Consider the following 22,730-nt stretch of genomic DNA (forward strand, 5'->3'; position numbering starts at 1 on the left):
CCCTGTGTCCCGGTCGTCATTTGTATCCCGGTGTACCGGTCTGTATATACATTCGTTTTTTAGTTTTGTTTTTCTCCTTTATTTTTTTCCTTTTTTTTTCTTTTTTAGTTTATTTAGATTTTTAGATTTTTTAGTTTTTTTATTAGTTTTTAGTTTTTTTTTTCTTTTTAGTTTTTTTGTAGTTTTTACCTTCTTTTTAGTTTTGTTAATTTTTTTTTTTACTTATGTCCTGGTCGTCATTTATACTCCCTGTGTCCCGGTGCTTTGTTGATTGCTAATCGAACATTCCTTTTGTCCTGGTCGCTTTCTCTTTGAGTGTCGTCATTTATTTTAGCTTATTTTTCAGTTTTTTCCTTTTTTTTAGTTTTTTTTTATTTTTTATTGTTTTTAGTTTTTTACCTTTTTTTAGTTTTTTTAGTTTTTTTAGTTTTTTAGCTTTTTTACTTTTTTTATTAGTTTTTAGTTTTTTTTGTAGTTTTTGCCTTTTTTTAGTTTTTTCAGTTTTTTTTTAGTTTTTTATTGGTTTTTACCTTTATTTTAGCTTATTTTTTAGTTTTTTCCTTTTTTTTTAGTTTTTTTTAGTTTTTAGTTTTTTTAGTTTTTTACCTTTTTTTAGTTTTTTTAGTTTTTTTAGTTTTTTAGCTTTTTTATTTTTTTTATTAGTTTTTAGTTTTTTTGTAGTTTTTGCCTTTTTTTAGTTTTTTTAGTTTTTTAGCTTTTTTATTAGTTTTTAGTTTTTTTTGTAGTTTTTGCCTTTTTTTAGTTTTTTTAGTTTTTTAGCTTTTTTATTAGTTTTTAGTTTTTTTTGTAGTTTTTGCCTTTTTTTAGTTTTTTCAGTTTTGACGTCACCTGATCCAGTTTTTTCAGGTGACGTCACCTGACACATCCATCCACACATCCACAGACAGACAACTTATTTTTATATAGATAGATATGAGGGGTTCGCCACCTCGTCAGTACCTCGCTCTTTACACTAAAGCTTAAGTTTTGTCCCAATTCATTAAGAATGACCCCTGAATCACAAAAGCCGTAGATTAAATAGTTGAAATTACTAAAAATACTTTAGCGTAAAGAGCGAGGTATTAGGAGGAGGTGAGCCCCTCATATGGGTAATAGTTTCTGTTCGTTTTCAGTTTCAATGCTACTCCTTACTTTCAACTGAAAAATCGTTTTCATTTTTATTTTTTCATTGTTTTTTTTTTATAGTTGTGTTAGAAAATCCTGCGCCCTTTTCATTGAATTTTTCTTCCCCCATGACATTTTCCTCCCTGAAAAGATCCTCTCACGTAGCCCCTTCCCCTCAACCCCACCCCCAAACCAAAAAAATCCCCCTGAAAACGTCTGTACACTTCCCAATAATCATTACTGTATGTAAACACTGGTCAAAGTTTGTAACTTGCAGCCCCTCCCCCAGGGATTATGGAGGAGTAAGTCATTCTTAAAGACATAGTTATTATGGTTTTCGACTACGCGGAACAAAATGGCTATCTCAAAATTTTGATCCGTTGACTTTGGGAAAAAATGAGCGTGGGAGGGGGCCTAGGTGCCCTTCATTTTTTTGGTTACTTAAAAAGGGCAGTAGAACTTTTCATTTCGGTTTGAATGAGCCCTCTTACGATATTCTAGGTCCACTTGGTCGATACGATGACCCCTGGGAAAAAAAACAACAAACAAATAAACACGCAACCGTGATTTGTCTTCTGGTAAAAAATACAAAATTCCACATTTTTGTAGATAGGAGCTTGAAAATTTTGCTATATGGTTCTCTGATACACCAAATGCGATGGTGTGATTTTCGTTAAGATTCTATGACTTTTAGGGGGTGTTTCCTCCTATTTTCCAAAATAATGCAGATTTTCTCAGGCTCGTAACTTTTGATGACAAAGACTAAATGCTTACTACAGTTCGTTACCACGAACTGATTGATACACTTTTATAATGGCCCATAAAATAGAAACATGGTCTTCGAACACCATTGCCAGGTGCCTAAAATAAGATAGCACAGCCATAAAAGCAAAAATCAGCCAAGAGTACCATTGTTTAATGGAAATGCAATGAAGGTTTAACTTTTTTTTTTAAATGAACAGAATCATGCGTCGATTTAAAACTTTGCAGCACTACCACCATAAAAAAGCGTCCAAATGGCATCCTATTCGACAACACTGGCTATCAAATAGGTGATATTTTTTTCATTACTGCTATATTTTCATAGCAATTGCTTATTTATAAGTACATTTTTATCGCTTGTCTGTAAAAATTTGTCATAGCAGTCGAATAACCCTGTAATAAACTTTATTAGGCGCAAAATATGGCGACACTAGTCGATTTTATAAAGAAATGCTTGCCAAGTAAAGCAGAAGAAACTTCATTTTTAAGATTATTCTAACTTTAATCTTAGAACTCTAATCTGTTAAATAAAAAGTGTGTTAAAAAGATAAAAATCTTTGGATATGGTTCGTCAGCTGTTTGCCTCTTCAGGGAAAAGATCACAAATTTAAACAAAGCTAAAATAATATAAAATATTTAAGGCATGAAGATTAAATAAAAATCGATAAAAATCATTGATCGTTATTCAAGAGTGTAGAGTAAGAAATTTCAAAGACCGTTTCTACTCATGTGCAATTTCTAATACCAGAGAATTAGAACACATAAAAAAAAGTATGCCATGTGTAGCACGAAGTGGTGCATTGCGTTTTATGCCATGTGGCGTAGAATAGGTAAATCGTTGGTCATGAAAACTACTTTTTAGTCGAGAAGTACCAGCAGGCACATGTGAAGTGACTCCAAAAGGAAAGAAACGATCAGATTATTAAACTGCAGTTTTTCATAAATTTTGAAATCAAGTCTGGTGTATTTGATGGAAAAAGTAAAATAGGACATAGCTATGGAAGAATTTGAGCGTCAAAGGAAAATAGAGGAAAAAAAAGGAAAATAGACCGCATTCATAAATACCCAAACATGGCGGATTCTAAACTTGGAAAAACATGCCTTTGTTCAAAAGCGATTCTCTGTGCTCTTTGTACAGTTTGTTACCATCTATTTGAGTATGCATGTAGAATCCTTCCTTCTCTAGCTTTTGTGCTAGTATTTTATTTTTTCACGTTTTATTCTAGTTTTATGCTAGCTAAAATATTTATTTTTTGAACTTATTTTTTCGAGTTCAACAGTTATTGGTGTTATACTAGTAATTATTATTAAATAATCCATTATTGTTCATTGTATTATCAACAATTGATAGACTTAAAAAAATCTGTCAATTAATCAATTAGTTAATTTATGCATTTCTTTTTTAATTTACCAGTTAGATGACTAACTTTATTACTAACTATACGGTCAATTATGAGCTATAATCAATTATTAATAGTATTTCAGGAAAAAAAAAACATAGTGGAACAGGATTCAAAATGACCCCTTACCCATTAATTAGGCAAATTCAAGAGCCTCCAAATTTCAGAACATTTTAGTTACTGAGCAAAAACAACAAATTTGTTTAAAATTGCTTTTTAGTTATTTTTTAAATAAATTGCTAATTTTTCGTTTTTATCGCTTAAATTTTTTTTTCTTATGTTTTTGGCAGAAGGGGGCCCAGAAATAATAATTTTAGTTTGTGATCACAATTGGTATCTAATTGGCAGCTAAAGCTCACTCACATCTTAGTTTCATCAAATTAGTCCAGGGTTTTGTCCCCGGTTGGGGTGGGAGGATGTCAAAAGTAAAGATTTATGAGAAATGGTAACTTCCTACGAGGGCGTAAAGAGGAAGGTGTTGAACAGATTGGGAAGGAGGAGAAGCGTGCGCAGCTGTTTCGGCCTCAGGCGGCTTGGTGTTGCATTGAGGTGTTGGTAGTAGTAGTAGTAGTAATCCAGGAAATTACATTCAAATACAAAGTATTTCAAAATGCATTAAAAATTGAAATGGCCACACCAATTGCCAAACCAGAGTGTCCACGCGGTTCGAAATTAAAATTGCCATGCTATCATAAAAGAAGAGATAAAAATACCAACTTTAACGGCGACAAGAGGCAATAAATTTCCTCAAGCTTAGTAAGAATTTGATGACAAACAATTAATTTTGTAACCACCATTGCGACTGTAAAGTCTTTTTGAACGTTTACAAAAACCTCGTTCTACATTAAAAGTCAAACAAAGGAAGGCAAATATTAAAATTAATAATTAGAAAATTATAGTAAAAGAGTGGGGAACATTTTAGCAGAGGAACATTTAGCATGATTACGAAACTAATCGTATAAATAGAAAAAAGGCAAGTTATACATTTTTCAAAATATATAAATAGTAAAGAACCCACTAGGGAACATTAGAAAATCCGTGCAAATATTGATATTTTTTACGAAGGAGAAGATTGATAACCCCTTCTTAATGTGTAAGCACGAAAATCTATTCTTCACAGCCAGAGGTGCAAATTGGAAGAGAATTTCCGTCCCTTTCCCTATATTCTGAAACCTATTTTTTTGGTATTTTCGCTGAAAAATGACCCCTTCCTCCTTCCATTTTGCACCCCTGGCTATAAAAAGTGGTCCCTGGTACGTATACAGTAAGGAGGGGTTATTCTCTTTGTTGGATTCCATAACTTTCCAACACAAAAAAGAAAGAGTCAAGAAAGTCATGATACAAAAGCGTTAATTTACAGAGAGAGTACACAGGTCCGAAGAGTCTGGGACTGGCTTTTCTGAACAATATCAATAAAACTGTCGCGGTACCACATCTACTCAATTGTTATAGGCATTTACCCCCACCCCCCGGGAAAGACCCCCCCCAAAAAATCCCTCCCAGATAATACCCCCGATATTTTCTTAAGGGAAAATGAGATTTTCCAAATTTGATAATTTATTTGAGTTTTTTTTTCTTTAGTTTCGTTGAGAATTGCTAAGGAAAGGGGAAAAGATGAATTTACCCAACATAAGTTTCTTAAAAACTAGTCAAACTTAAAACTAGCAAAAAAAAAGGAGTAGGGCTGACAAAAACCATGTGTTCTCAAGGCAAAAAAAAAAATGTAATGTCAGTTTAATTTACATATTCTGATATTTATTCCTTAGTCTTAATACTTCTTTACTTATTAAAGGTAAAACGGTAAAAACATTTAAAATATATTTTGGTTTCAGTAAAGCACAAATTAAGTTCTGGTCTTGAGAAGGCTTGGAGGCGGTCAGCCCTACTCATGTTAATTTTTGCTTGACTCGGTTATTTATTGTAATTTCTGTTCATCTTAGGTTTAATTCATTTATTGATGGTGATTTATGGTATTTTTACACTTGGGAAACTATTTGAATTTATTTATACTCATTTTGGGCTCAAAAGAGCTCTTTACTATTCTTTGAAAAACTTGTTTTGTGGAAAAAGTTTTTAAATTAATTTCTGTTCGTTTTTTATTGACCTAGTATTTTTCATTGAAAAAAATTTTACATTTTTTTCTATTTGACTCAATAGTTTTTGACTTTGAAGAGTAGTCAACTAGATTTTTGCTTATTTTTGATTTAATGAAGCTCTCTAAAAACTTGTTCCGTATGTTTCCTACTAACAAATACTATCTGTTAGTAATTAAACAGAAGAAACAAGTTTTCTAACTGCAAGTAAGAGCAACATCAAAACTAAAAATAAACAGAAATTATAACGCATGTGAAAGGGGTTGCCTCCTCCTCAAGACCCCAATCTCTACGCTGAAGTTTTTTTTATAGAATTTTTAAAAAAAACTTATCATTCTAAATAAACGGTCATAGTGTTTCAGGAATCGTTCTTAAAGAATTAGGACAAAAAGTCAAAACTTCAGCGTAAAGAGCAAGGTCTTGAGGAGGAAGCAACCATTTTCATATACGTAATAATTTCTGTTCGTTTCAAGTTTTAATCCTTACTTTCTGTTGAAAAAAACTTGTTTTTTCCATATTTTATTTCTGATAGTTTTCAAATAATAGCGGGAAATCCGGTTCCCCTCCATGAAAAATTCCTTACCCCTACGGAGAATTTTCTGTGGTAATTTCTTTTCATGTAAAATCCCCCTGGTTAACTCCCCCCCAGATATTTCGATTCTAGACGAAAATTCCACCCAGAAAATTTCTTGCGGATGAAATCGAGTGAAAAATTCTTCTTAGTGCGCTTTCATTTGAAAAATGACTTAAATTTCTGATTGCTTTTAAAATCATGCCGGTAACCGTCTCCTGCTTGGAAAAGTTTTCCAGCAAAAAGCTGGCAAAAGTGTATTTTTCAGCAATTTTTTTAAGGGGTGGGGAGTACAAAAGAAACCTTAAAAATGCATCAAAAATGTAATATTGATTTCTGGGAATATTTCTAATCGATACTTTTATTATGAAAGTAGAGAGTAACATTAAACCTCAAAATACGCAGAATTTATTCCGTATAGGAGGGGGACTGCCCCTTTCTCATCCATACCTCCACCTCATGATCGCAGAAACTTCAAAGTGTTCTCATTTGAATAGAAATTGAGAGTTCTAGTCCTTTATTTTAAGGTCCAAAGGAATTAGAGACCAGCCACCCACGTGGGGATGGTATTTTCCGTGGAATGGTATTTTCCATGTGGGGAGGGTACTTTCCAGGGGGATTCCACGCAGAGAGGAGAATATCCCGGGAGGTAAACACCGGTCACCTTACTCAATAGGAGGTAGCTGGGTGTCAATCATGACAAAGACTAAAAAACAATTTTATACACTATTCTATAAATTGCCCATCTTTGAGAGGGGATATCCCACTCCTCCGGTATTTTACCTTCTACTTGGAATCAGCTGTGATCCTTGTATATATATATATATATATATATATATATATATATATATATATATATATATATATATATACATATATATATATATATATATATATATATATATATATATATATATATATATATATATATATATATATATATATATAGTAAACCACTGGAATAGCCTCGAGGTACGGTATATTTTCGTCACAAGAAAAAAGTAAACTTACCAAAAAAAAAAAAAAAAAAATCCCTTTAGAGGGGTGAAAGTAATCTGTTAATGGTCTTTCTAGGTATGCTGGAGATGAATACAACTTCCTGATGTTCAAATAAATTTAGATTTTTTTTTATGGTAGTTTTTATGCCTCAAATTTGCAAACAGCAAATTACTAATATCACCAGAAACATTCCTAATGCGAAGTCGATTAGACAACGTGATTACCTTGCTAGGCACGTACACGTGATATTATCGGGAGGAGAGGGGTAATTATAAAAAAGGAGGTGCTAATAAGAAAATTTGATAATTTAAGTAAGAAGTGCCCTGAAATTAAAAAATATGACTTTCAAAAAGGACAAAGACCCGAGGATCTTCCATGCGTAGCCTACTTCCCTGCTAAAGGCTTAGAATTAATATCGAAATCCCAAAAGACTGTAAGTATTAATGGAATAAGGAATTGTACCGGAATCAAGTCACCGAGGTGGAGTCGGGTTTTGACCGGGAACTGGGAAAAATTCTGTTATCATTTCATCACTGCCAGCAGCTCATTGGAGCTCCAAGCGAGCATAGCTGCACAAGTTCCTTCCCCTCCCTACTCTATTCAGGACTTCAAACTTTGTGAAAGGTACTAGTATTTTGTACCTACAAATGATATTTTTTTCAAATTGGGGGGGGGGCGAGGTTCCAGACTCGGTAGAACCCCAGGATACAAACTTACAAAATGTTTTCGGATATACTGCTGGTGGTAAGAATTGAAAGCCAATGACGTTTTGGGTTACTGATCGTTTCTCTTAAGATATGGAATTCCTAGCCTATGGAATATAAAAATAAAAAAACAAAAATTCGATGTTTAAACAGTATATTTGTTCTTCCCCTCCCAACTATATCTATACTTACTAGTTTTTGAGTTTTAGTACTAGTTTTTGAGGTCATAACGAATGTTCTTTTCGATTCTTTTTCGAGGAGGGAGGGTTAATACTCAGTAATTCTACATTCTACAGACTTGCATAAAGTCTCATTAGGATACTGTACAGCGAGAATTAGAAGCCAAAGCTGTTTCAGGTATCTGATCATTTCTCATAAAACTTCAGATTCTCAGCATTGAGAAATTCATTTCTTCCAATAAAAATAAGAACAAATAAATATTAAAAAAAAAACAAAAAGACGATATTGAAATTAGATGAAACAGATACTAAGACAAAATATGGTTGATTCTTCATTTAGAGTTACCTATATACAAACCTGTATAGAATACAAACGCTGGGAGAATATCGAATAACCGAAAGATTGACGGCACTATAATTATTATTAGCTTCAAGAAAGATCCTTGAGTTAATTGCTTTCAAACATCTTAGGCTGGGTTTTCGTTGTTTTAAAATATTCTGGGCGACCCAGTCATGCTAAATCACTATTCGGATACTTTTTACAATGTTTCGTAGATGTCTCAATACTCCCCCGTATTATATCTATTTTTCTTTAAACACTGAAATTTCGGCCTTGTTGCGGAGTTCAATAAGAGGCACTTTTGATTTGCCTATTTTTATCTGGAACCGTTTCTTTTTAACGGTGCTTCCGGTTGAATTAAATTTCTGTCTCGTAATGTCTGTAGTTTCAAAAAATACCCGTCCCCCCGTTGGGCTCCAAGTAGAATACGTGCCTGGCGTGCTTCTAGGCGTCATTACATTCTTGTCATGACATTTTACGAATATGTGGCTCAAATTATGCAGTCAGGAAATGGTTCCGGGTGGCTTCGGTCTGAATTCAAAAATTGACTGAAATTTTGAACTAAAATCAGTGTTCTTATCCAAAAATTTCTGTCAGTTCAAGCATCTTTAGTCTTGATAACCACTTTTGACACTTGCTAATAGGAAAAACTTCTTCACATGGGCGAATATTCGGTTCGTTCTATTTTAGAGCAGAGTTCAAATTTTTTTTTTCTCACCGGAAAATTTAAGCAATTTGGTATTCAGACAAAAGATTTATGGAGTTAAAAAAAAACTACATTTATTGGGAGACGAGATAATTTTTCATTATCCACGTGAGGCTGGGAGGATGTAAAGAGGGAGGCTTTGAATAGATTGGGATGAATTTTAACTTTTCTCCTTAGAAGATGCTGTGAAGTAAGTCAAGCTTATTCATTAATAGGCTTACGAGAAATAAATATCTGGCCTAATCACAAGTCATTGAGCAGCACACTCGGGCTTGTAAAAGGGCTGTCTGATGCAACTGATCCCCGTGGGTGAAATTTGTTTGATGCTGCTTCGAATTCGAGCCTCAAAATTCTTGTTCCCGGCCGTAAAAATTTCAATTAAAATAAATGAAAGCTACCTGTTTGAATAACTTAAAATACACATAAATCTATTATTCGTATTCTTTTTCAGATAAGTATTCAAAAGATTTTTTTTGATAGCTGAAAGATTTCAGAGAATTTCGCTTTTAATCAGATATACCAGCCGGAGTTCCCACAGTGACATCGCTTAGTCATTTGACAAAATTCGCCGCCTTCTGTCAGAACCTAGGTTTACGGTGTAAGCTTACATCAAAAGAGAAAGGTGTTAGCTTAGCCCTACATCAAAATTTTTATATTTTATTTATATTGACGGGTTCTCTTAAAAAATGGATGACTCTATCAAAATCCGTTTCAATGGGCGGAAAGATAATACTGCCCCCTGAAGACAATAAGAACCCTTCAATTATCGTTGTGCTGACGGTTGCATTTTTTATTAGGCGTGGCTCGAAGTCAAATATATTAAAAAGAAGTATCTCCAACAAAACCAAATCATGATGACGGCCTTCATATTTTCAAAATAACGCAATGAACTCTTAATTACAACACAAAAGATGGTTTTAACTTCAGATGAAAATTTTTTAACCACAGAATAATGGAGGAACTGTTTGTAAAAAAAAATATTACTCGGACTTTTTTTTATTTTTTTCTGGCCTGAAATTTCATATAGGAAGATTTAAAATCAATCAAGACTTTAAAAAGGCGGGCTAGTTGTCTTTCTAGAGATAGGTAATATTGTGATTGGGTTACGAAAATACGTCACAGGTGTAAACCAATAAAATTGAAGCACTCCTTCTACCATGCTATTATAGGGTTTTATTCTATAATCAAAGGATATTTTATTACAAAGAGTAATACCCTAACTGATTTTTTAACCTATAGAGTCGTTCAAAATGAAAGAGGGGGAAACCGGGTCAGCTGTCCCGGACAACGTAGATGGGGGATTAACCAATTTGATCAAATGTTTCATTTTGAGTCGACTTATTTTTATTCAGGTTAATTCTTCCCTGGGCACCACTGTCCTTAGCATCTATACCCAACTGCTTGCAGCAAGGCTGTATCTAGGAGAGTAGGGAGTCTGAAACGTGGTTGGTTTTAATACAACTTGAGTGAAATTTAAAATCAGTAAATACAATAAAAAATTGAATTCCTTCTGATTGATTTTTCCGTGTGAGACAGTTGAAAGATAGAAAATACTTCCAGTGGCAAGGTTTTTTACGAGAACTTCTTTATCTCGGGTACCCCTCGCCTCAGATAAGGCCTTGGTGAATGCTATGAAGTTGTATGCTAGTAAGTTGTATGCTAGTTGTATGCTAGTAAGTCCCGTGACAAGTTGTGGTGAGTAAAGCAATGTAACAAAATTAAGTGGAAATTCCCCAACACCAAACAATGTGGATATTTTCAATTGTTCGAATTTTTCATCAATGATTGGTTTTTAGGATAAATAATAAGGCGACAATTATGTCGTTTACCAAGTTCCAAATACTTGGAAATTTCTTACATCGACCTTCAAAACTTGAAAATGTTTCGGAAACTAAAACATTATTCCTCTTCTTAAATTTGTTGGATTTAAATGATATACGAATATTAAATACTTTCATATGGTATTTTCAAATCCAAAATTCTAAAATTATTTCTATGACAAATCTCTGTTAATCTTACTTCCTCGTTCGGATTGTCGGAGGTCTAGGATGAATCAAATTCCTTTTGTAAGCTGTGAAAGGTCAAGGTTTTCTATTAGATACCAAATACCCTTCATTGCTAACAATCATAAGCTGAATGATAAAATTCTGTTTGATCCATCCCAAAAATCTCAGCAAAAATCTCAGCTAAATTTAAAAAAGCAAATATTAAAGATTGTTTGCTAAAATTTTGATTATTCACCATTGATGATGGAAATTTAAATTATTTGATCTTCTTATTTGTGTGTTTGTTTTTGTGTCCCTGTGTCTGGGACGGCCTCCCACGCCCCTCCTGCCCGATATTTATATATTTACTTATCTTTTATGAGTTTTTTTTCCATTTTGTGTGTCTTCTACCGTATTATATTTTGAAATCATTATTACGATGAGATGTTGATGTTTTTTCTTATGTTTTTGCACTGTCCCAGCCTTACGAGCTCTGCTCTCTGTTGGGGCATAATATTGTTTGTGTATTTTTTGAGTTGAATAAAGAAAAAGTTGAAAGTTGAAGTTGAAAGTTACTGAGAGATAAATATTTCAGACTATAGTGAACTATTATTCAAAACTTATAGTGGTATATAAAGAGTTTAATCGGGTATTTACACTCACAAACAAAATTTCAATTTAAAAAATCAATTTCTAAAGTCAAAAGCCACCAACTAGCGAAATTTACGGTATTTGACCTCCCCCCCCCTATATTAGCTAGTCCCTTTGCATACGTCTAAATCAGAAAAGCTCTGTTATTATCAAATAGTGAAGCATACATGCTAAATTTTCAAATACATTAGTTCAGTATTTAATAATAAATTGTTAGATATGGATACACTAGGACGTTGAGGAAGATACACGAGCGTTAACACACACACAAAAAAAAACAACACATCATTAAGTAGGGAGCCGACTTCCCTACTGGGGGAATTTGGGGGTGGTATAGTTGGGGCACCGGACTGAATGAAGAAGCCTTCCCGGAAACAAATAAACACGGTGACCAAAAATACACTTATGTTTACTTTGAAAAGGCTCCATTCATTTGAAGTCTCGATGTCGCTTCTTATAGTCACTGAAAAAAAGTAACTAGTGATAAATTCTGGTATGTTGAAGAGGAAAAGAGCTTCAGACCCATCCCTCCTAATTGTCAAATTCACTGGGGCGCTTTTATTATTTTATGAAATTGCCCCCCCCCTTATTATACTCATTCTGCTTACCTTGGTAGTTGTATGATATATCCCCTATGGCTCAAGTTTTTTATTCAATAACGCACTGTAAACCGGTTTCCATAGTTTCTTTTAATTTAGCGTGAGAAAAGACTGAACTGACAGAATAGATGGGAAATATATAATTTGGGCTATATATATCCACATTAGGAGGGGTGGGGTAAAGTATTTGGACAGGGTGAAGTCAGAAAACAGTTCTTACTTCATAATATGCAAAATAATTGTAACCAATATATTTTGCATGCAGATCCGCTGTACTTTACCCTCCCCCCAATATACAAATATATAGACCAAATTTGTTTCTAAAGTGTTATGTTCTATCATACTAAGAAATATTTTATTAGGATTAACCTAACTTCACTTCTTGAGCGGTTGGGGGTATATCATACAAGCACCCTTACCTTGATAGAATTAATATCGACTAATTATAGATAGCATAGTTCCTAGAAACATTCAGCGATTTGAACTTATTATCAATTATTTACCTTTGTTTGATACGATGGAGTTTTTCTCATTTTGAATAAGCTTTACTCTAAATCCGGGGCCGACACTACGGACAAGCTGGGCAAATGATTGAGAGGATTCCTGATACTTATTATACTCTTCAGCCAGATCTTCATGCTCCTAAATAATAAGAAGTATTTATGCAATAGTAATTAGAAAAAAATGAATTAAAATGCCAGTATAATAATTTTATGTATTATATGGATATGCATAGAGAAATCTTATCTAAGACCTTAGTTCCGCCTGAGGCACCCTGGGCATCATGAAGAACTTCCAATAACTCCATCGGTTGTTGCATCTACCACATCCTCCCATTCGGGTTGGGCAAAGTGTTAAAACTGCGTAGATTAGTCCGGTAGTTGAGCCGTAGTGTGTTGCTGGACCTTTACCTATGACGGTTGCCCCGTCAGTTGCGTCGATCACATGTCGTTATCTAGTGGCATCTCGTGTTGATGGGCATGTGACTTTCTGGGACAAATGGATATTCAATATTCTTCGGAGACACATATTTCAAACGCTTGAATTCGTCTTTCTTGCTGTTGTATGAAAAAGGTTGCATATAATTGCAACTTTTCGCATAGGTGTACACTAGTCAGGATGACCCCCACAAACTAATAACTCTCACGATTTTTTCACCTTCTGCAATAGTTGCAAAAATTGGTTTCCTCCAGATAACGACAAAATATTTTAGTTTTCATTCATCACTTCGTAAATCTTAATTCGTAAAATTTAATTTTAACCGTAGGAATTCATAATGACTTTTGTTCATTCACAGAAAATATTCAGGAGAAGGGAAGATTTAGGACATAATTCTCATGCTTGTGCTGAACCGTAACATGATCAAATTTTAATAAATCGGAAATACAAAAGCTGCCACAGCACTTTCAACCAGCTGTAAGTTTGCCGTCCATTTTTGACAAATTTTGTACGGTTCGTCAAAATTTTTTTTTTATTTTTGGGAATTTTTTTTCCAAAACAATGCAAGCACGGTAATAACAAGAAAGATGGTTTTGATAACACATTCTTGTACACAATAAAAGTAAAGAAATAAATCTTTGTCAAAAATATTTTTTGACTTTTGGGAAAAAATTTTGTCCAAAGGAGTGCAAGGACGGTAATACCAAGAAAAATGGTTTTGATAACCTATTCTTGTCCATATAAAAGTAAAGAAATATAATCATGACATTTGTGCCCTAGAAGGTTCCATTGTCTGAAAAAGATGGGGGTCATATCAAGACCGTATCCAGGGGGTTAGAGGGTTTGAACACCCCTCAAAATTGTTTTCTGACTCGTAAAACGTAAAAAAAGGATACAAACAAACTTTTGATGCGGAAAAAATTGTAACCCCCTCCCTGAAAAAAATACTGGATAAAAGCCTGGGTAATATATATATTTTGCTTAAACGTAAACTAAAAAAAAAACAAATAAAAAGAAAAGAAAAAAAAATAAAAAAAACAAAAAATTGTGACAAGTGACAAATGAAACTTAGAATGAAAAATGGTGATATTTTTCAGGACTGCAATATTTTCACAGGGGTTAATATTTTCACTTGTTTGTAAATAATTTCTATTTTTTCCCAACCCATTACAGGGAATATAGTGAAATATCCTGGTCTCCCCTTGAATCTAAACATGAAAGATTAAAAACAAAAATGTAGAGACCTCAAACCCAACATACAAATGTAAATTGGTTAAAGTAATTCAGGGGGGGGGTGTATTTGACATTTTCCATCAAATTCCAAAATAAAAAACGATAAAATGAAAAAAAAACTAATTAGCTTAAAACTTAATCAACTGTTAAATTAAATCAAATTAATAAATAAAAATGAATTAATAAAACAAAAAATTAAACAAAAGTTAAAACTTAGTTGAAATTAAGGTCTAAGACAACTTCTAGCCTAGGTTCTCATGCTCAAAATTCTTTATCATATACGTCAATCTGTTTTCTTGTATATTAATTAGTCCTCGAGATACTTAGATTTTTCCTTTCTTTCTAGATAGTACGATATTCTCTTTTTCATTTTCGTTATAGTTAAAAACTAAAATTTTGGTATCGACATTTTTATCTTATTTTTAATGCCCAAATAAGCTTATAATGTACAAGAGATCAATTAATGACAATGACTTACATAACATATTTAATTATTGTATTTTTCAATAACGGCTTTTGAAATATCGATAGCCCACATGAATGGTGACCCAATCCTAAGCTTGTCAAGACTGTTGTAACCGGATAAATTGTTGGAAAGCCGGAAGAGAATATAGAACAAATAAAAACGTTAAAATCATATAGAAAGCCATAAAGTTGATATATTTGCGGAAAATTACAAGAAAATACTAGAAAGCTATAAGAGAATATAGAAAAATAGAGATGCTGACATCATACAGAAAGCCATGAAGTTGATATATAAAGCCTAACAAACAGAAAATGGAAAGAGGAGTACAAACACCAAAAACAAGAAAACAAGAAAACAAAAAAAAGAGGGAATTTTAGAAAGAGGAGTATAAGGAGAACATAGGGAAAAACTTCACAAATAGAAAAAAGAGAAAGATCAACGCAGCCGAAATTGTTATTCATTTAGAATTAAAAACACAGGGTAATATCCTTATGCCCAAATCCAGTTTCTTGTCAAAAAATTATTCAAAATCTTTTTCTCCCGAGAGTCCGCTGCACGTCTTCACACCGCTACGGTGCTGACTTGAATTAACTGGAAGGATCGCGGAATTTGAGATTTCCCTTCTGTTTACTTTCCTTTCCCTGAAAAAAGGGGTGTTTCTGCATGACCGATTTTGGATTTGTTATTAAGAAAAATTTTCTGAACATTTTGGTATTAAAAACATTTCTAATGCTCAAATGCATAGGTTTGGCCTTTTTTTGCAGTTTTAAAACTGGACAAAAAGGGATCATTGGTTTTGTTAATGAAACATCCTAACAAAAAGAAGAACTACCTAAATTTTAATGGATAGGACTGAGAACTAATAGCTATAGATTATATATCAGTAAAAAAAATGAATATGATATGATTTTGATGAAATCATTGTCAACAAGTACAGAATAGTGTGCTTCTTTGTTTTATTTTTTCCCCTGTCATTTGGGTCTAAATCTTGCATCTATAGCCTATAGGTTTGACCCTTTTCAGATTCGAATTTCGCTTCAGAAACCAATTTTCAAATTTTAATTTGGCAGCCAATGAAACGTCATCATGTATGGAAATATTATATTCGCTTCTGTTCTTTGCTTCACTTTTATGGCCTTTATTCACGTATTATTTAGCCTTTTTCAGTAGGTCGTCACTGAATATGATGGGAAGAGGTCAGAAGGAAGGACTTAGAGGAAACTGGGACTAAGATAGCGACGAAGACCACACTGCCTTTCCATAACAAACAAATACAAAGTAGAGATAATAGGGAAAATCTTTTCAAGACAGTGGAAATTATTTCTGTAGATATTTTGGCCCTATGTCCAAGGGCCATATATATATACATATATATATATATATATATATATATATATATATATATATATATATATATATATATATATAAATGAACTTACATCAAATTGTGAGGAATTAAAACTGAATAATTAAAGACACTTTTTAAAACTTTTTTTTTTAAATAGCCCTATCATCCTTACTTCAACGAAGTTCAACCAGGAGTCCTGGTTGAACTTCGTTGAAGTAAGGATGCTAGGGCTATTTTTTTTTTTTTTAAGTTTCAAAAAGTGTTTTTAATTATTCAGTTTAATTATATATACATATATATATATATATATATATATATATATATATATATATATATATATATATATATATATATATATATATATATATATATATTTGTTCCTCTCTTGTTTCTCTCTTATTCTTGTATTGTGCTGAAGACGGCCCTTGGACATAGGGCCGAAATATCTACAGAAATAATTTCCACTGTCTTGAAAAGATTTTCCCTATTATCTCTACTTTGTATCTGTTTGTTGTTGTTGTGAAACTGGGACTTCTTGGGAGGATGTAAAGAAAGAAGCTTCGGGTAGACTATGACGGAGGAAGAGTTTGTGCAGCTGTGTGTGAGTGAGTTAATATAATTAATAGTAGTATTTGATTATATTAAATAAAAAAAAACAAGTTTTTTTAACTGAAAGTAAGGAGCGACATTAAAACTTAAAACGCACAGAAATTACTTCGTATATGAAAGAGGCTGCTTCCTCATCAACGCCCCGCTCTTTACGCTAAAGTTTGACTCTTTCTCTCAATTCTTCTTTTTAAAATAGTAAAAAACTTTAGCGTAAAGAGCGGGGCGTTGATGAGGAAGCAGCCTCTTTCATATACGAAGTAATTTCTGTGCGTTTTAAGTTTTAATGTCGCTCCTTACTTTCAGTTAAAAAAACTTGTTTTTTTTATTTAATTTCTGAACGTTTTTGAATCAATGCATGTTTTGATTTTGGCTCTCCGCAGAGGAATAATCAAAATGAAATTTGCATATTTTTTTTTTTTTTTTTTTGGCTAAATGGCTTTCTCATAATTTTGATCGAATGATTTTGAGAAAAAAAGAGCGGGGGACGAAGCCTAGTTGCCCTCCGATTTTTTGGTTAATTAAAAAGGCAAATAGAACTTTTAATTTTTTACGAATCTTTTTATTGGTAAAAGATTTACATAACTTATAAATTAGCTTACGTAAAGAACTTTTGTATTCTCATGTTTTTATTACATATATGAGGGGATTCGCCCCATCGTCAGTACCTCGCTCTTTACACTAAAGCTTAAATTTTATCCCAATTCATTAAGAATGACCCCTGAATCACAAAAGCCGTAGAATAAATAGTTGAAATTACTAAAAATACTTTAGCGTAGAGAGCGAGGTATTAGAAGGAGGTGAGCCCCTCATATGGGTAATAAGTTTTATTGCTGTTCCTTACTTCCAGCTGAAAAAGCTTTTTCACATTTATTTTTTAATTGTTTTTTTTTAAATAATGCTAGTAAATCCTGCTCTCCCTTCATGGAAATTTTCTTCTCCCATGACAAATTCTCGATGGAAAGTTCTCCCATCGTATCCCCCTCTTCTCAACCCCTCCCCCAACCAAAAAAATCCTCCTGAAAACGCCTGTATACTTCCCAATAACCATTACTATATGTAAGCACAGGTCAAAGTTTGTAACTTGTTGCCCCTCCCACGGGGACTGTGGGGGAGTAAGTCGTCCCCAACGACATATTTATAAAGTTTTTCGACTACGCTGAATAAAATGGCTATCTCAGAATTTTGATCTGTTGACTTTGGGAAAATAATTAGCGTGGGAGGGGGCCTAGGTGCCCTCCAATTTTTTTGGTCACTTAAAAAGGGCACTAGAACTTTTCATTTTCGTTAGAATGAGCCCTCTTGCAACATTCTAGGACAACTGGGTCGATACGATCACCCCTGAAAAAAAAAAAAAAAAAAAAAAAAAAAAAAAAAAAAAAAAAAAAAAAAAAAAAAAAAAAAAACACGCACCCGTGATCTGCCTTCTGGCAAAAAATACAAAATTCTACATTTTTGTAGATAGGAGCTCGCAAATTTTCTTAGGCTCGTAACTTTTGATGGGTAAGACTAAACTTGATGAAACTTATATATTTAAAACCAGCATTAAAATGCGATTCTTTTGATGTAGCTATTGGTATCAAAATTCCATTTTTTAGAGTTTTGGTTACTATTAAGCCGGGTCGCTCCTTACTACAGTTCGTTACCACGAACTGTTTGATTTTAGAAAACTATCTCAACAGTAATAGAAGCTTATCAGAAGTAAACGGACTGAGACACATTTTATATAAAGATAAGGTAAAGGGTAATAGCGATTTTTCTGCATCATACCAGCGCTCTTCAAAGTTCTATGTGTGTGTTTTTTTTTGTTTTTTTTTTAAATTAAACGTGTAGTTCCAATTTCCAATTTCATGGTGTTTATCCACTAGATGTATTTTGAAAGGTGGATTTGCTTTTTAGAACAAAAGGCAGACATGTCATTACTGAAACTGTCTCAAAAGTTTAGGCAATTGCACTTCTTTTGTATTATCATTGCTGTATTATCAGTAATACTAGCCTTGCCATTAATACAAGTGGCGTTACTTCGTTATAATCCTTGAAAGGGGGGGGGGGGCAAAGTTAGAGCCAATTTTCCCAAATCAAGTGAAAATGACAGTAAAAACTAAAAAACAAGCCATTTGGTACCATAATACTATAAAAATACTATAAAGGTACTTTATAGAACTATAAAGGCAAATTTGTACTAAAACAAACTGATCTGTTTCTGTTGATGCTTGAATTATGCAGGTTTATCTTAGTTTCGACAAGATTGTGGAAGAAACTAAATTTCAGCTGGGTGGGGGTTGCAAACTTGGGTTTGGGGGCCAAGGTCTGGGGGGGTAGTAATCCCGCCCCCTGCCCCATAGCAAATTACACCCCTGATTAATACCTCTGTATCAACGACCTTTTTATGTAGATTTACATAATTAATACGTCGGTCGTAAATCTACGTTAATCGTATACTTGCTTGCATAACTTTACGTAGACTTAATAAAGACTAAAGTGCTCTTAGAGCCTATCAAAATGAAGGCAAATTATTAAACTTCAGGTCAGTTAGTTTTGCACATGTTTCTGCATTCAAATTTTAAACAATAACACTGTGTTCGGGAAAACTTTGAAGTACCAACGACGGTGAAATAAGATACGACTGATTGAATTTAATAAGTGGTAACTAATACATTTATAGTAACTAATTCTAATACATTAATACATTTATATAAAATAGTGGTAACTAGTACATTTATATAAAAGGCCAAAGATGTCAGAACCCAAACATGGTTCACAACCCTTCGCCCCGGCCCACCTTAGGCCTGTTTATACCTAAGTTTTTATTTCTCTTGGTTGTTGTAAAATAAGGACATTTTTATGACAGTACCACCTCAAACAGTTCGTGGTAACGAAATGTAATTAAGGAGCGATGCGGCTCAATAGTAGCCTAACTAAACTCTAAAAAACGCAGATTTGACATCAATAGATATATCAAAAGAATTGGCTTATTATTTTGATTCCAAATATATACCATTCATCAAATTTAGTGGTAATCATCAAAAGCTATGAGCCTGAGAAAATTTGCCTGATTTTCGAAAAAGGGAGGAAACACTCCCTAAAAGTGAAGGAATTTTGTGAAGAACTTTGAAAAACAGAGTCTTGATAATACTTGGTATATCAAAAGAATCGAATTTTGAGCCATATTCAAAATATTTAAAATTCATCAAATTTAATGGCACCCATCAAAAGTTATGAGCCTGAGAAAATTTGTCCAATTTTGAAAAAGGAAGAAATCATCGAGCCAATAGTCCTATAGTCCGCATCGAGCCAATAGTCCTAGAATATCATCGATAAAGGACTCATTCGAACGGAAATACAAAACTCTAGTGCTTTTTTTAAGTTACCAAAAAGATTGGACGGCAACTTGCCCCCCTCTCACCCAACTTTTTTCCTAAAAGTCACCCAATCAAAATTCTCAGATAGCCATTTTGTTTAGCATAGTTGAAAAGCCCAGTAACTATGTCTTTGAGGATAACATAACCCCCACAGCCCCTGGGGAAAGATGTGCAAGTCAGGAAATTTTCCCGTTGTTTAGGTATAGTATTTCTTATTGTGAAGTATACAGACACGTTTCGGAGAGGGAGTTTTTCTGCCGGGGGGATTTTCTACGGAAATAATTTTCCGTGGAGGGGGAAGCTCCCGGTGGTTTAACGTTCCAAGGGAAATTTTACACTGGAGGAATTTGTCAGAATTTCTATACAAAATTCCTTTTATTCGTCTTACTTTCTCTTTGCTGACTCAATATTATATGCGGAGATTTTAAGGAGAATTTTCCGCAGGAAATATTTACCGGGTTGGAATTTTAAGGAGTAACTTTCCGCAGACGGGGGATTTTCCATGGGAAAAATTATTTATGAGGGGGTTTTCTACAGAATTAATTCTCCATAGGTAATTTTCCGCGGGAGCACCTTTCTACTAGGGGGCATGGGTATTTGTGTGGAGGATTTTCCACGGAGTGGGGATTTCCGGCATGATTTTAAAAGCTATCAGAAATTAAAGTCTTTTTCAATGAAAGTGGGCTAAGAAATTTTTTTTTGCCAGAACCATTCGGAAGGAACTTTCCGGGGCTAATTTGCAGCTAGATTGGAATGGTCTTGAGGAATTTTTGTGGTGGAGGGGGGGGGCGTATTTTATGTGGGAAGAACTTTATAAGGAGAGATTTTCCGTGAGGGGCCGGAATTGTTCGGAAGAAATTTTCCGGGGATAATTGTTGCACCATAATTGTAACATAATTGCAACATAATTGTTGCAAAGCTGCACCCCTGTGCAGCTTTGAATTTTTGTTTGTAGCAGGCGCCGAAAAAAAGGAGACTAAACGTGAGTGAAAAACCAGGCTAAAATATTCTAAAACATGCAGGGCCAGCAGGTTAAGAAAGTGCAGCTTTTCTTTGAAAAGTGGTTGTCTTTAAGAAGCAGCATATTAAAAGCAGCTATTATAGTTAAAACTTTTATTGAAGAAAACGATGTCAAATTTGACTAATTAGTCGTATCTATTCACTTTAACGCCTCGGCGCGGCGACACTGATGGGAATTAAATAAAATGAAACAATTTTTTTCAACTGAAAGTAAGCAGCAACAGTAAAACTTAAAACGAACAGAAATTATTGCGTACTTGAGGGGGTTGCTCCTCTGCAACACCTCGCTCTTTACGCTAAAGGTTTTTAGCAATTTAAGCAATTTTTTAGCAATAAAGTTCTTATTGTTCTAATTAAATGAACATAGTGTTTCAAGAGTCGTTCTTAAAAAATTGGAACAGAATTTAAACTTTAGCATGAAGAGCAAGGTGTTGAGGAGGAGCAACCCCCCTCATATACGTAATAATTTCTGTTCGTTTTAAGTTTTAATTCTGCTCCTTACTTTCAGTTGAAAAAACTTATTTTTATTCAATTTCTGATCGTTTATTTTTTAAATAATGCCAAGAAACCTGACTACATCTCTACGGAAAAATCTCTTCTACCCACGGATTCATTCTCTAGACAATTCAATCCTGGTGAAAATTTACCCTGGACAATTACCCTTAACATCTCCTTGCGTAAAATTGAGTTGGCAAAGAGAAAGCAAGACATAAGAAGAATTTCGTATAAGATTTCTGGCACAGAGCAAAAAGAAGTTCCCACAGAGCAAAATTTCTCCTGAAAAATTCAACCACTGTAAACCTCCCTACCCTTGGAAAATTATCCCCGTGGAATATACCATCAGCAGAAATCAGTCATCAAAAATGTATGCATACTTCCCATTAACAAATACTATACGTAGACAATGGGTAAATTTTGTAACTTAAATATATTTTTCCAGGGGGTGTGCGGGGTTATGATATCTCCAAAGGCATAGTTATTCAGCCTTTCAACTATACTGAACAAAATGACTATATCAAAATTTTGATCGGAAAATTTTGCAAAATAGGATAGTTGGAGGGGGCCTAGTTGCCCTCCATTGTTTTTTGTCACTTAAAAATGGCACTAGAACTTCTAATTTCCGTTCAAATGAGCCCTTTCTTAATCTTCTAGGACCAATAGATCAGAAGGATGACCCCTGGGGAAAAAAAAAACAAACAAAAACAACAAACAAACAAACACGCATCCATGATCTTTCTTCTGGCAAAAAATACTAAATTCCACATTTTTGTAAATAGGAGCTTGAAACCTCTAGAGTAGGGTTCTGCTGCGCTGAATCTGACGATGTGATTTTCATTAGGATTATATGACTTGTAGAGGGTGTTTCTCCCTGTTTTGGAAAATAAGGCACATTTTATCGGGTTCATAACCTTTGATGGGTAAGACTAAACTTAATGAAACTTATATATTTGAAATCAGCATAAAAAGCCAATTATTTTGATATTTCTCTTGATATAAAAATTCTGTTTTTAGAGTTTCGGTTACTATTGAGCAGGGTCCCTTCTTACTTACAGTTCGTTACCGCGAACTGTTTGATTTATAGCCTGCCTTAAAAAGCTACAAGGTAACTCAAGTCCTATTTTATCATGTTGTCTTCAATAAG

At 33.6% G+C, this 22,730-nt stretch overlaps 1 protein-coding gene across 1 annotated transcript in view; it reads right to left on the reverse strand.

The window, feature by feature from the left end:
- The window catches only part of LOC136035225 (ADAMTS-like protein 5), a 263,978-nt gene that overhangs the window by 159,693 nt on the left and 81,555 nt on the right, over positions 1–22,730 (reverse strand). Inside the window, exon 3 of the mRNA XM_065716844.1 lies at positions 12,618–12,756. The gene's annotated coding sequence lies outside the window, so the exon portion shown is untranslated. The remainder of the gene's footprint in view (positions 1–12,617; positions 12,757–22,730) is intronic.

The sequence above is a fragment of the Artemia franciscana genome, chromosome 14, assembly GCF_032884065.1.
Source record: "Artemia franciscana chromosome 14, ASM3288406v1, whole genome shotgun sequence".
Classification (NCBI taxonomy): domain Eukaryota; kingdom Metazoa; phylum Arthropoda; class Branchiopoda; order Anostraca; family Artemiidae; genus Artemia; species Artemia franciscana.